The sequence below is a fragment of the Enhydra lutris genome, unplaced genomic scaffold (genome assembly GCF_002288905.1).
Source record: "Enhydra lutris kenyoni isolate GAN:26980312 unplaced genomic scaffold, ASM228890v2 scaffoldscaffold42, whole genome shotgun sequence".
In the NCBI taxonomy this organism is placed as follows: Eukaryota; Metazoa; Chordata; class Mammalia; order Carnivora; family Mustelidae; genus Enhydra; species Enhydra lutris.
The window spans coordinates 17,465,333-17,477,543 of NW_019154126.1; positions in this window are offsets into that span (position 1 = coordinate 17,465,333).

The window sequence follows — 12,211 nt, forward strand, 5'->3', positions numbered from 1 at the left end:
ATATTTGCATTTCTTGTAACTACTTTTGCATTAGCCCGTATGAACTATTTTTTTATTTATCATTACCATATGGTTATTTGAAATCTATGTTTATTTCTTTCTACTACTTAGTGATTACTCAGTGGGAAAAATATGCTTGCAGATACACTTCTTGAAAGCATTTTTAGGTTAAATATGAGGTTTTTTCTCAGACCAGTCATATAAGGTCTATTATTTATTAAATTAGTATTCTAGGTCTCACGTCGTTTTTATTATTAATTAGCATTTAGTGTATGCAATTCCATTGTTCATCTCCTGAAAAGAATAAAAATGTGACTTAAAGAATAGAAAAATCACAATCTCAGAGTGACTTAGGTATTGGAGAGAAATTTTACAGTTCTGTTTCTTGTTGTAGGAAAGAATTAGATTCAATGCCAACTTTATGCAACTAGTGAGCTAAGCCTTTCTTAAGAATTTACAATAAAGGGGCGCCTGGGTGGCTCAGTGGGTTAAAGCCTCTGCCTTCGGCTCAGGTCATGATCCCAGGGTCCTGGGATCGAGCCCCACATCAGGCTCTCTGCTCGGCAGGGAGCCTGCTTCCTCCTCTCCCTCTCTCTCTGCCTGCCTCTCTGCCTACTTGTGATCTCTGTCTGTCAAATAAATAAAAAAAATAAAAAATCTTATTAAAAAAAAAAGTATTAAAAGAATTTACAATAAAAAAGGGATGCCTGGGTGACTCAGTGGGTAAGCATCTTTCCCTGCTCAGCGGGAAGTCTGCTTCTCCCTCTCCCTCTGCCCCTCCCCTGCTTGTGTTCCCTCTCGCGCTCTCACTCTCTGTCAAATAAATAAAATCTTTTAAAAAATATTTTATTTATTTATTTGACAGAGAGAGAGAGAGAGAGAGAGAAATCACAAGTAGGCAGAGAGGTAGGCAGAGATGAGGGAGGGGGGAAGCAGGGCTCTGCTCATCATAATAAAGTCTATTAGGATTAGAGTTAAACATAAAAATCAAATCATTGAGGAGAAGATATTCATAATTTTATTTATTTTTTATTTTTTTAAATTAACATATAATGTATTATTAGCCCCAGGGGTACATGTCTGTGAATCGCCAGGTTTACACACTTCACAGCACTCACCATAGCACACATACCCTCCCCAATGTCCGTAACCCAACCACCCTCTCATATTCATAATTTCAAAGGAGAGGAAACCAAAGGCAGAAACCTGAAAAAAAAATTAGCTCACGTACATGAGTGTGAATATGTAAGTGTATGAATGAGCTGATGCATAAAAATGTCTGACAATAACTACACCAAGCTTTGTAGTGGTTATTTTTAAGGGGAAGGGTCAGAAGGGACTTCTACTTTCTTCTTTATTCATGCCTGTTTATATCATTACTATTTTTTGCAATTAGTACATGTAACATCAGGAAGTTTTTTCATTTTGAAATATGAGGTCATAATGAATGGATATTGCCCATGCACGCATGATTAAGCAACAATTGCTATCATCTCTTGAATGTTAACTATGTGCTAGCCCATTCTATAACTGACTCAGGGCCCACCACAACCTCATGAGACAGGTCCCACTTTTATCCTCCTTTATATAAGGTATTGAGGCAGGAAGAAATTGATAGATTGGTGTTAAGACAGCTGGAGGAAGGATGGCTTAGAGAAGTCACATGGCGAATAAGTGGATTCAAACTCAGACAATCTGGCCTCAGAGTTAAGGTCTTGATTGCAACACTATATTAGCTTTCAGAAATATTGTTGTCTGAACACAGGCATAATATCCTGTTTCACACATTTATGGCCACTATGCTTTGACATGATGGAAGCCCAACTATGAACATAGATGGAAATGTAACTATGTTTTCATCAACACTAGAAAAAGATGTCTGAGACAGGATATAAAGACTTCCCTGGAAATATCCTCTCGTGGAATAATGTAAGTCCTACCTGGGAGAATGAAGGTAAAAAGTAGCTTCTCTTCCACATACTCTGTGGTGGATTGGAATCATCATTTTGCAGATAATTCTTGGCTGCACAGAACTTTCATGCATTGAATGTCTCTTCTCATTTCTTGAACACCTGAGATATGTGGGCCTGACATATAGTGTCTTCTCTTCTTTTGTCCAGAAGCCAGTTTTTATTGCTATTTTTCTATCAAAACAGGTGAATACGTTGACATGTTAATATTTTAAAATCAAGAACAAAGCTGTCCATCTGAAATAAGCAATTTGCAGTACCTAAGGGCATCTCAGGATGAACGATTTATGGCTGACAAATTCAATCTAGATCACAGCCATTGACAACAATATTAATTTCTCAATTAGCAGGAAGAGCAGAGTGACCATCACACTGATGGATATTCAAGTCAGCATAGAAAATTGCATTTTGAGAAATTCAAATGTAAATGCTTCTTATAGGTATTATATATTTAGTTAGTATAACCAAAGAATAATTTATTAGAAGTTAAAGAGACAAGGGAGAAAGAGAAAATTAAAACCATGAGTTTATAGTGTACTATAGTCCTCTCCCATATGCATGTTGGATTTACATACAAGTTGTTTTTTTTTTTCCCTGGGGACTTTGATCAATTGAGGTTTAGCAACATAAGTTTATATAAGTTTAAATATACTGATCTCAGTTCCCAAAGCATTGGTTGGTTTGTGATGTTCTATGCTGCTGTGCACCCACATTTAACACTTGCTGGCTGCCTACAAATCTTCAAGCAGGGGTAGGAAGGAGTGGAGAAAGCTTAGTGTACAGTCTCCCCTCACTGAGAAATCTTGAGTGCTGTGTCCTGACCCATGAGATCTTATTTTGCAAAAGAGAGCCAAGAGCAGGGTTTGTGTGGGGAATAGTGGGAGGCAAGCTTCCACTGCTCTCTACATGGCATTCATCACAGTCTGCCTGGGATGAGAGGTAATCAGAGGCAGGAGATAGAAGATTTCTATTACCTACTGGACATGCTTTCAGTGATCTGTCTCCTGCATCAGCGGCTGAGCTTCTAGAGGGCACCAAGCTCTCAGTCTCCTGGAATCTTTGCATTTCCTGCACATGACAGTTCAGCAGGTAATTATTTAGTTATGGTTAGAAGTTACATGTTAGGATATGGAGATGAGGCACCTGGGTGGCTCAGTGGGTTAAGCCTCTGCCTTCAGCTCAGGTCACGATCTCAGGGTCCCGGGATCGAGCCCTGCATCGGGCTCTCTGCTCAGCGGGGAGCCTGCTTCCTCCCTCTCTTCTGCCTGCCTCTCTGCTTACTTGTGATCTCTGTCTGTCAAATAAATAAATAAAATCTTAAAAAAAGTTGTATGTTAGGAGTTGTTGAAAGTAAGGTGGAGGGGGTTGACATCTGTAAGCTAATAAATAAGGATCCGCGGCAGGTTCTTGAGAAGGCTTTTTGTTTTGCTTTGTTTTAATGTTCTGGTTAGGTTATTGCAGGGTTTCTCAACCTGCGTTTGAAGCCACACAGTTTTTCTGTGGTTGGGCCTGTCCTGTGCACTGTGGAATGTTTAGCAAAATCCCTGACTTCTGCCCATGAGGTACCAGTAGCACCCCATAGGGGCAACAACCAAAAATGTCTCCAGACATTGCCAGATGTCTCCTGGGATTGCAAAATCGCCCCAGTTGAAAACCACTGGGCTGTTAGGGGAAGTAGTGAGGTTAAAGGTTAGGAAGATCAGATGTTCAGATAAGAAGAAGGGGAGCCAAAGAAAGAAGGGGGATGGAAGAGAATTCAAGTGTAATTTGATCCAGTGACTCATTACTGGTGCTATTACAACTCTATGTAGTACTTTGGAGCCTACTACAGAAGCGTTGTGGGGTACTGAACTAAAACATCTAAGGTACAATTCATGAGACATTCCTTTTTATCTCTTCTGGAAAAAATAAGAAACCTGACGTTGCTTGCAGAAAACTGTAGCCAGAGTTGTCAGGGAAATGTTATGGACAGTTGTCCTCTTGCTTGAACAAATTTTCCTTTTATGTAACGGAAAATACCAATAGTAAACACACACCTTTTAATGCAAATTGTTATTTTTCGAAAGCTTTCAGTTGAGTGTGAGAGAGAAAAACGTTCCTGCAGGTTATGCCATAATTCCCCCCTGCTAAGAAGTGTACTATAAAAATCCATGCTGTTACCCTTTGAAATGTGAAGCAGTCCTCCTTAAAGTGTAGTGGATGTTATCAAATCTGTTTCAGGAGAGGCCTGCAGGGAGCAGGAACATGAAATACATATTAGATGGAAATACTTCGGTTTTGAAAAATTGGCACATTTGTTGTTTATTCCAGCTACAGGAGCTAATAGTGAGTACACTGTAACCAATAAATGCTGTGGCAGCGTCTGGTGTCATATGATTGTAACCAACCTGCTGTTTACCAGTTAAGGCAGAGATGAGGTGAGGTTTAGGCTGCCTATGGTTTGCCGCCATGCTTCATCTTTCTTTCTTTTCTTTTTTTTTTTTAAAGATTTTATTTATTTAGTTGACAGACAGAGATCACAAGTAGGCAGAGGCAGGCACAGAGAGAGGAGGAAGCAGGCTCCCTGCTGAGCAGAGAGCCCGACGCGGGACTCGATCCCAGGATCCTGGGATCATAACCGGAGCCAAAGTCAGAGGCTTTAACCCACTGAGCCACCCAGGCACCCCATGCTTCATTTTTCTTAATCCTCCTTATTTTCTGCTCCTGCAAGAACTAAAGAACAGTCCCACTATCTTCCTATATGTGAGTACTAGTAATTGCGACATGTGGGTGCTTCTAGGAAATGTCCATTTGCAAAAGATATTTGCTTGGTTGCGTTCACAATGATGACAGCAGAATTCCCGGGGACCCAGCTCTTGATACAGAAGTATCGAGAAGTATCAGGACCATAGCGCCGGTCTGGCCCCTCATTTTACACTGCTTCATTTCTGCCAAAAAGCTGGTTGATACAGGGTGCATGAAATCCACCCCTGTTTTTCAAAGTGAGTTTCTAGTGTTGTAAAACATCTTGTGTTACGTTTGCACTTTAAATTCTTGTTTTATACGCCATCTTGAATTTGTCGTCAGGTACAATGTGAATGTCAGCACCCAGCGCTGCGTGTGCTTGTGCAATATTGCATTCTCACAGGACTGGTCCAGCGGAGGGGCGGTCTCCCTGGTGGGGCCACTAGCCTCTCTCCTGGGTTTCCAATGGCCTCTTCCCTAGCCTTCGGTCCATCTAATCCAGAGCCTCAGAGTCGAGCTCTTCCCCTTGCTTGTGGGGAACCAAGAAAGGGCAAGTGCAAAGTCACACATAAGTGAGGGTTGCTGACCATTCAGAATGGGATACTCATACTGGTGGAGGCCATTTGGGAAGATCTGGCCTCTGTGGTGTCCCTTCTTTTCCTTTCGCTATTCCCACTACTTCTGCTGTATGTTCCCATTTCCTTTCTCCCTCTTCTTCTCTTTTTCTTTCTTCCATCATTTCTTAGTCTGTTCCAGCTGCTGTAATAAAATACGAAAGGCTGAGCTGTTTAAAAACAACAGAAATGTATTTCTCACAGTGCTGGAGACTGTAAGTCCAAGATCAGGGCGCCAGCATGGTGTGGGGTGGGGGTGAGATTTCTTGTTGTAGCCTCACATGGTGGAAGGGGCAAGGGAGCTCTCTTGGGCCTCTTATAAGGGCACGAATGTGATTCCAGAGGTCTCGGTCTTCATAACCCAGTCTCCTCCTGGCCTCACTTCCTAATATCATCACTTTGGGCTTTAGGACTTAACATATTAATTCGGAAGGGGACACAAACATTTATACCATAGCAATATCCTATGTGGTAAAATAACATTCAGGTAGCAAAGCACTCAACAATACAGTAATCTTGGCTTTTGTGTGAATTCTGATTCCTTTTAGGGACAGTTTAGTCTTCAGTGGGCCAGAAAGGTGGCAGTAGTGCCAGCTCACATCGTTTTTTTGTTGTTATTCCTCTCAGTTTTTTAAAAGTAATCCAAGCCCAATGTGGGGCTCAAACTCAACCCCGAGATCAAGAGGCATAGCGCTACTGACTGAGCCAGCCAGGTGTCCCTCCTCTCTAAATGTTTTAAAGGAACATGTCTGCTCCAAGAGAACTTGTACCAAATCTCAAGCACTCCAGTGGGTGGGATCCCATCCCCTGAGGAGCAGTAGACTGGAGCACACCTGGCCCCTGGGCCAGACTGCAGAGTCTCAGCTCTGCTGCTCACCAGCATCGATTCCGGGCCTTCTGTTCCTGGATTTTTTTTTTTTTTTTTTTAAAGATTTTATTTATTTATTTGAGAGCGAGACAGTGAGAGAGAGCATGAGGGAGGAGAAGGTCAGAGGGAGAAGCAGACTCCCCATGGAGCTCGGAGCCCGATGTGGGACTCGATCCCGGGACCCCAGGATCATGACCTGAACCGAAGGCAGTCGTCCAACCAACTGAGCCACCCAGGCGTCCCTGTTCCTGGATTCTTTTTTTTTTTTTTAAAGATTTTATTTAATTATTTGTCAGAGAGAGAGAGGGAGAGAGAGCAAGCACAGGCAGACAGAATGGCAGGCAGAGGCAGAGGGAGAAGCAGGCTCCCTGATGAGCAAGGAGCCCGATGCGGGACTCGATCCCAGAACGCTGGGATCATGACCTGAGCCGAAGGCAGCTGCTTAACCAACTGAGCCACCCAGGCGTCCCATGTTCCTGGATTCTTAACAAGGGATGAACACAGCAAGCTGCCATCGGGTTGTCATGAGGGTAAGTGAGTTTATCAGTGTCAAGTGCTAGCCCACAGTTCACACCTGATGAATGTCAGGTGTAATAATCTCACCATCCTTGCCCTCAAGGAACTTGGAAACAGGTTAGGGAGGTGGGAAAACAGACATGAAACAGTTTACAAGAGAGTCTGTCCCAAAGTTTTACATGTTAGGGTTTGAGTGGCACAGGAGTTCAAAGAAGAATGAAATTTTTCAGGGTCTGTAGTCAGATAACGTTAATAGAGGCTGAAGGTTGTTTAGGACAATGTGCATTATGTGTTTACTCCTCCTATTACCCACTCACCCAACCGAACGTTCACCACAGGCCATTTACTTTGCTAATCATGTTTTCTACCCCAGAGAAGAGGTACAATTATGATCCCTGTGCTGGGTGCTGGATTAAATAATTACCCTTCCATATGTTGTGTCATTCAATCCTTTCAACCCTTCTGGAATTAGGTGGCTATGTGTCCATTTCACAGATGAAGATACTGAAGTTCAGAGATGTTAGTTTCTCTGTGGTGACAGTGGTAATAAACGACAGAGCTGGGACTGGACAGGTCACCTGATGGCTGAGCACGTGGAAGAGGGGGCTGCAAGGTTTGAAAGGCTGATAGCATAGGTGCAGAGAGCAGGAAACCGATGAGGCCGACACTCCAGTGAGAACAGAACATCTATTGAGAGTCAGAGGTAAAATTGGATTGCTAGGAGCGATCTCCTTAGAAAGACACCACAGGGCAAGTAAAAGTTCTTGGATTTGATCCAATGGCAGTGGGAAGCTCACTGGCTCCTGAGCCCCAGAGAGAGTGATGTTATGAAACAAGCTATTACCGAGTTTAGCCTGGCTACAGCCTTACGGGCTAGTGGCAGATTAGAAGGGCAGATACTGGCTTGAGAAGGCAGCCGGACAAAAGGACGCAGGAGAGATACAGGTGTGAGCTGATGTGGGCGCAGAGCGGGGTGTGCCACAGAGAACAGAAGAAACATCAAATGTATGGGACTCCTTAAAGGGAAATTACCAGGACTCTGTGCCAGCTTGGATGAGGATGATAAATGAGAGAAGGAGGATCAGAGTGTTCCAGAATTTCCTGCCCTACAAGTCCCGAAAATAGTGATGCTTCTGACAAGGCACTGAAAATCAGGAAGATACGTGGAGGAGGATTTGTTTCGTTTTATATACATGGAGCTTGAGGCGGCCCGTGGGAATCCTGTAACTATTTGGACAAATGGAGAGGAGTATGCATGAGAGGTCAGGGCTGGAGACAAAAACTCAAGAATCAGCCATGTGGAGAAAAAAGGCTATCCCTCCAAGGCGATGATAATGCATAGGGTTAGGTGCCAAAATAAGGAAAAGAGACTGCCAAGGGAAAAAGAGAAATTGGTTTCGATAGTTACAGGAAAATAGAAGAAATAACGGCATAGACGTTATTCTACATAGACAAGGTGGTCACTTGGGCCATGTGAGGAAGTGAGCTCATGGGTTCAGTAGACATAAGGGTGGGGGCCACACAAGCGGGTGGGGGAGGAATGGAGGGGAGGGAGCAGATGATGGAGAATCTTCAGACTGACGGGAGGAGAGGATTAGGCTAGGGCTCTCCTGGAAGGGGGGCACAGGGCCAAAGGAAGGCTATCTTTTTTTCATTGTAGAATTAAGTGGCAGTAGCTCTGCCTTGGGCTCCCTGCTTAGCAGGAAGTTTGCTTCTCCCTCTCCTGTTGCCCCTCCTCTCCACTCATGTTCTCTTGCTCCCTCTCTCTCTCAAATAAATAAATAAATAAATAAAATCTTAAAAAAAAAAAAGTTAAATGTGGGAAGGCACGCCAATGGCCGTGGACAGGGAGAATTTCACAACTCTGCGATTATGAAACAGGTATAACACAAAAAAAGAACTCTGGGGAGGGAATCATTTTGCAGCTTTTTCTTAAACGACAGTGGAACAGTTAGACCATGTCCCACTCAAGCAGAAGTGGAGATTTTTCATAAGCTTTATCTCTGTGGCCTCCAAGCTGTTTTTTGATTATTTACATCTAGTAGTATAATTTTTTTGAGCATTCAGTCTCAATATCTGCATATTTAATTTCGAATTATATATATGTACTACTACAGGTAGCTAATGTCTCAAGGTGCATCATTCACTAGTTCACGATTAGAAATAGTTGATATAATTTTATAATTTAAATGTTCTTCATAATTTAGTTCATGATTAAAAATAGTTGATATAATTTTATAATTTAAATGTTGTTCTTGATAATGTAGAATTATTTTGGGGTGACTTCCTGTTAGAATTGATTATATAGCCCTTGTGTTTACCTTGTACTTAGCTGTGTAACATGATCCATATTGATTAGGTCTTTAGAAACTCCCATTTATACAAACTCATGCACGTGGACCCCACACCCCATTCAGAGCACCACACATACCACTCCAGATCCTTGGCCATCTGATGTAGGACTGTGTGAGTATACCAGCGTCAGTCTATAGATTAATATCTGTAAAGCCTAATTCTCCCCACCCTTCCTCCTTCCCTCTTACTTTCCTTCCTTGCTACAAAATGAACATCCATAGATGTTCTAATATTTTCTTTTACTTCCCAGTAAATCTTACTACCTTGGAGAACACAATTTGGAGTGCAAGATGGAGGAAATGGGAGAATCACACTTATCATTGTTCCATGACAGCGCTTCCTTTTTCTTTAATAGGCTTCATGCCTTGGATTGGGAATCAGGAACTTGGATTTTCACTTTCTCTTTATCTCCATCTTGTGTCCTATGTCCTAGGGCAAGTTCTTGCATCCTCCCTGTGTCCCAATTTCCTAATCTGCAGAGCAGGGATAAAAACACCTTTCAAACTTTCCTTAAATGGCTGCACAGTTTCTTCTGGACTTACGTATATGAAAGTGTTACAAAAACTAGAAAATGCCAAATGCATGGTAACTGTCTTTCCAATTTCATCTCTAGATCATACAGATGCCATATAGTACACTTTTTAAAAAATTCTTTAAAATGTAGCAAATCCTTTGATCATTAAGGATTTCTTTTCAATATTCCAAGTCACTGAAGAATGATGTATGTAGGTAGAATTATGCCTCTTGTTAGCTAGCAATGAGTTACAGATTCCTTTCTGGCACCTTTGCCCACACAACCGCCACTTCTCTGAGGTCCCTTCTGTCGTACAAAAGCTTTGTTTTCACTGACAACAAAGTCTCAAGTGTGCACTTACTCGTCTGTTTGAGGGGCAAGTGCCTCCAGATGGTTCACCTTAAGTATGGATGCTGCCAGGCACACCCAAGACCCAAACTACACACCACTCAAACAATTCAGAGCAGAGAAGGATACCACACAACTTGCTTTGCTTAAATCGCCAAGATTAAAGTAAAACAATTTTTGTGTGTGGGGGGGGGCTGGAATAATTTTGAATATTTTTTTTCTGATTATTAATCATTCATGGTAGAAACTTTAGTCTTTTCTAAACAGAAAAATGTAAATAAAAATGATCTGTTATCCCAGCCTCTTTGAGCATTTTGGTGTAAGTGGTCCCATTTTCCCCTTCTGTTAATAGGAATAAAATCACACGGGTTAGTAATATTATTTTAAAATATGTAATAACATACAGTGATATTTTATTAAATATTCTTTTCTGATATGATTTTTTGAAATATTTATTTATTTGAGAGAGAGAGAGTGCACACAAGCAGGGGTTTGGGGCAGAGGGAGAGGGAGATGCAGACTCCCTGCTGAGCAGAAAGCCCAATGTGGGACTCAATTTCAGGCCCATGAGATCATGACCTGATCCAAAGGCAGATGCTTAACCGACTGAGCCACCCAGGTGCCCCGATAAGATTTTTAATGGTGCATTCTATTCCACTGGATGGAGCATAATTTATTTAACAATAGGCTACTGTTGAGCACATGCAGATATTTTGGCTGCAGAGTAGGAGAGCTGGCCAGTGGGCAGGGCTGGGAAATGAGAGATACAGTGTATATTTCCCCTGAGCACATGCTCTAAAGAAGATACTTAGGTGAAACTTTCTCCTGTTTTCTGTTTCACCCATTTCCTTAATGGTAGAACTTGGCCACATGTTTAGCACCGCAATGTATAGCCCATATAATTCTTATTTATTTATTTGATTTTTTTTCAGTGTCCCAAAATACATTGTTTATGCACCACACCCAGTGGTGGGCAATTCGTGCCCTCCTTAATAACTACCACTAGGTTCACCCATTTCTCCACCCCCTCCCCTCTAAAATCCTGTTTGTTTCTCAGAGTCCACAGTCTCTCATGGTTTCCCTCCCTCTCTGATTTGCCCCAATTCACTTTTCCCTTCCTTCTCCTAATGTCCTCCATGTTATTCCTTATACTCCACAAGTAAGTGAAACCACATAATTGACTTTCTCTGCTTGACTTATTTCATTCAGCATAATCTCCTCCAGTCCTGTCCATGTTGATACAAAAGTTGGGTATTCATCCTTTCTGATGGCTGAGTAATATTCCATTGTATATATGGACCACATCTTCTTTATCCATTCATCTGTTGAAAGGCATCTTTGTTCTTTCCAGTTTGGCAATTGTGGACATTGCTGCTATGAACATTGGGGTACATATGGCCCTTCTTTTTACTACATCTGTATCTTTGATGTAAATACTCAGTAGTGCAATTGCAGGGTCATAGGGAAGCTCTATTTTTAATATTTTGAGGAATCTCCACACTGTTTTCCAAAGTTAGCCCATATAATTCTATCTTTAAAGTATCAATGATTCCTTCTTTTGGATGAACTCACAGAAATGGAAATTGGGGATTAACTGGTTTATAATATTCCAAGGCTTTTGATGAGTATTGACTGCAAAATTTTCATTTGGAAAGTTTGAACCAATTTCTCCTTCCTAGAGTAAGGCTCTTCATTTCCTCAGTGTTACTGCTAACATTGGTGTAATGTTTTTTAAACATATTTTTGAGTGGGAATAGTTTTGACTCTTTATGTTTACTGAATTAAGCTGTTTTGTGGACATCTTGCCAAAAAAAGTTCTTGGTTTCTGAGCCTCCCTTAGATGGTTGTGAAACTGTTTTAATTTCTTGTTTGTTTTTAAGGCAATAACTACAGTAATAAAGAACAAAAGTAGAACATACCAAGACAGTGTATTACAATCACAATTGAATAGTAGGATGTGCTGCTAAAGCATTCTGATAGGCAAGAATTCAATGACGGAGGTATTGGTTAGATGATGTTTTACATTACAAAGTTACAAAGTTTATCTGAAGATAAACCATGCTAGTTACCTAATCCTTTTTGTAATAGAGTGTGAGATGACTCCTAGATTTTAGGGAAATAGCTTCTTGATGTTTGAACAGAAGTTAATGTCTATATGATGAGCTCCCACCAACCCTGATTCAGGCTGCTAAATAGTATCTGATACCACAGGTCAAGTTTGCCAAGGCACTCTAGTGACTCAAAATCCATTAACAGTAACAAATTAATATCTGACGTATTGAAGTATTATCTTTTCTGTATT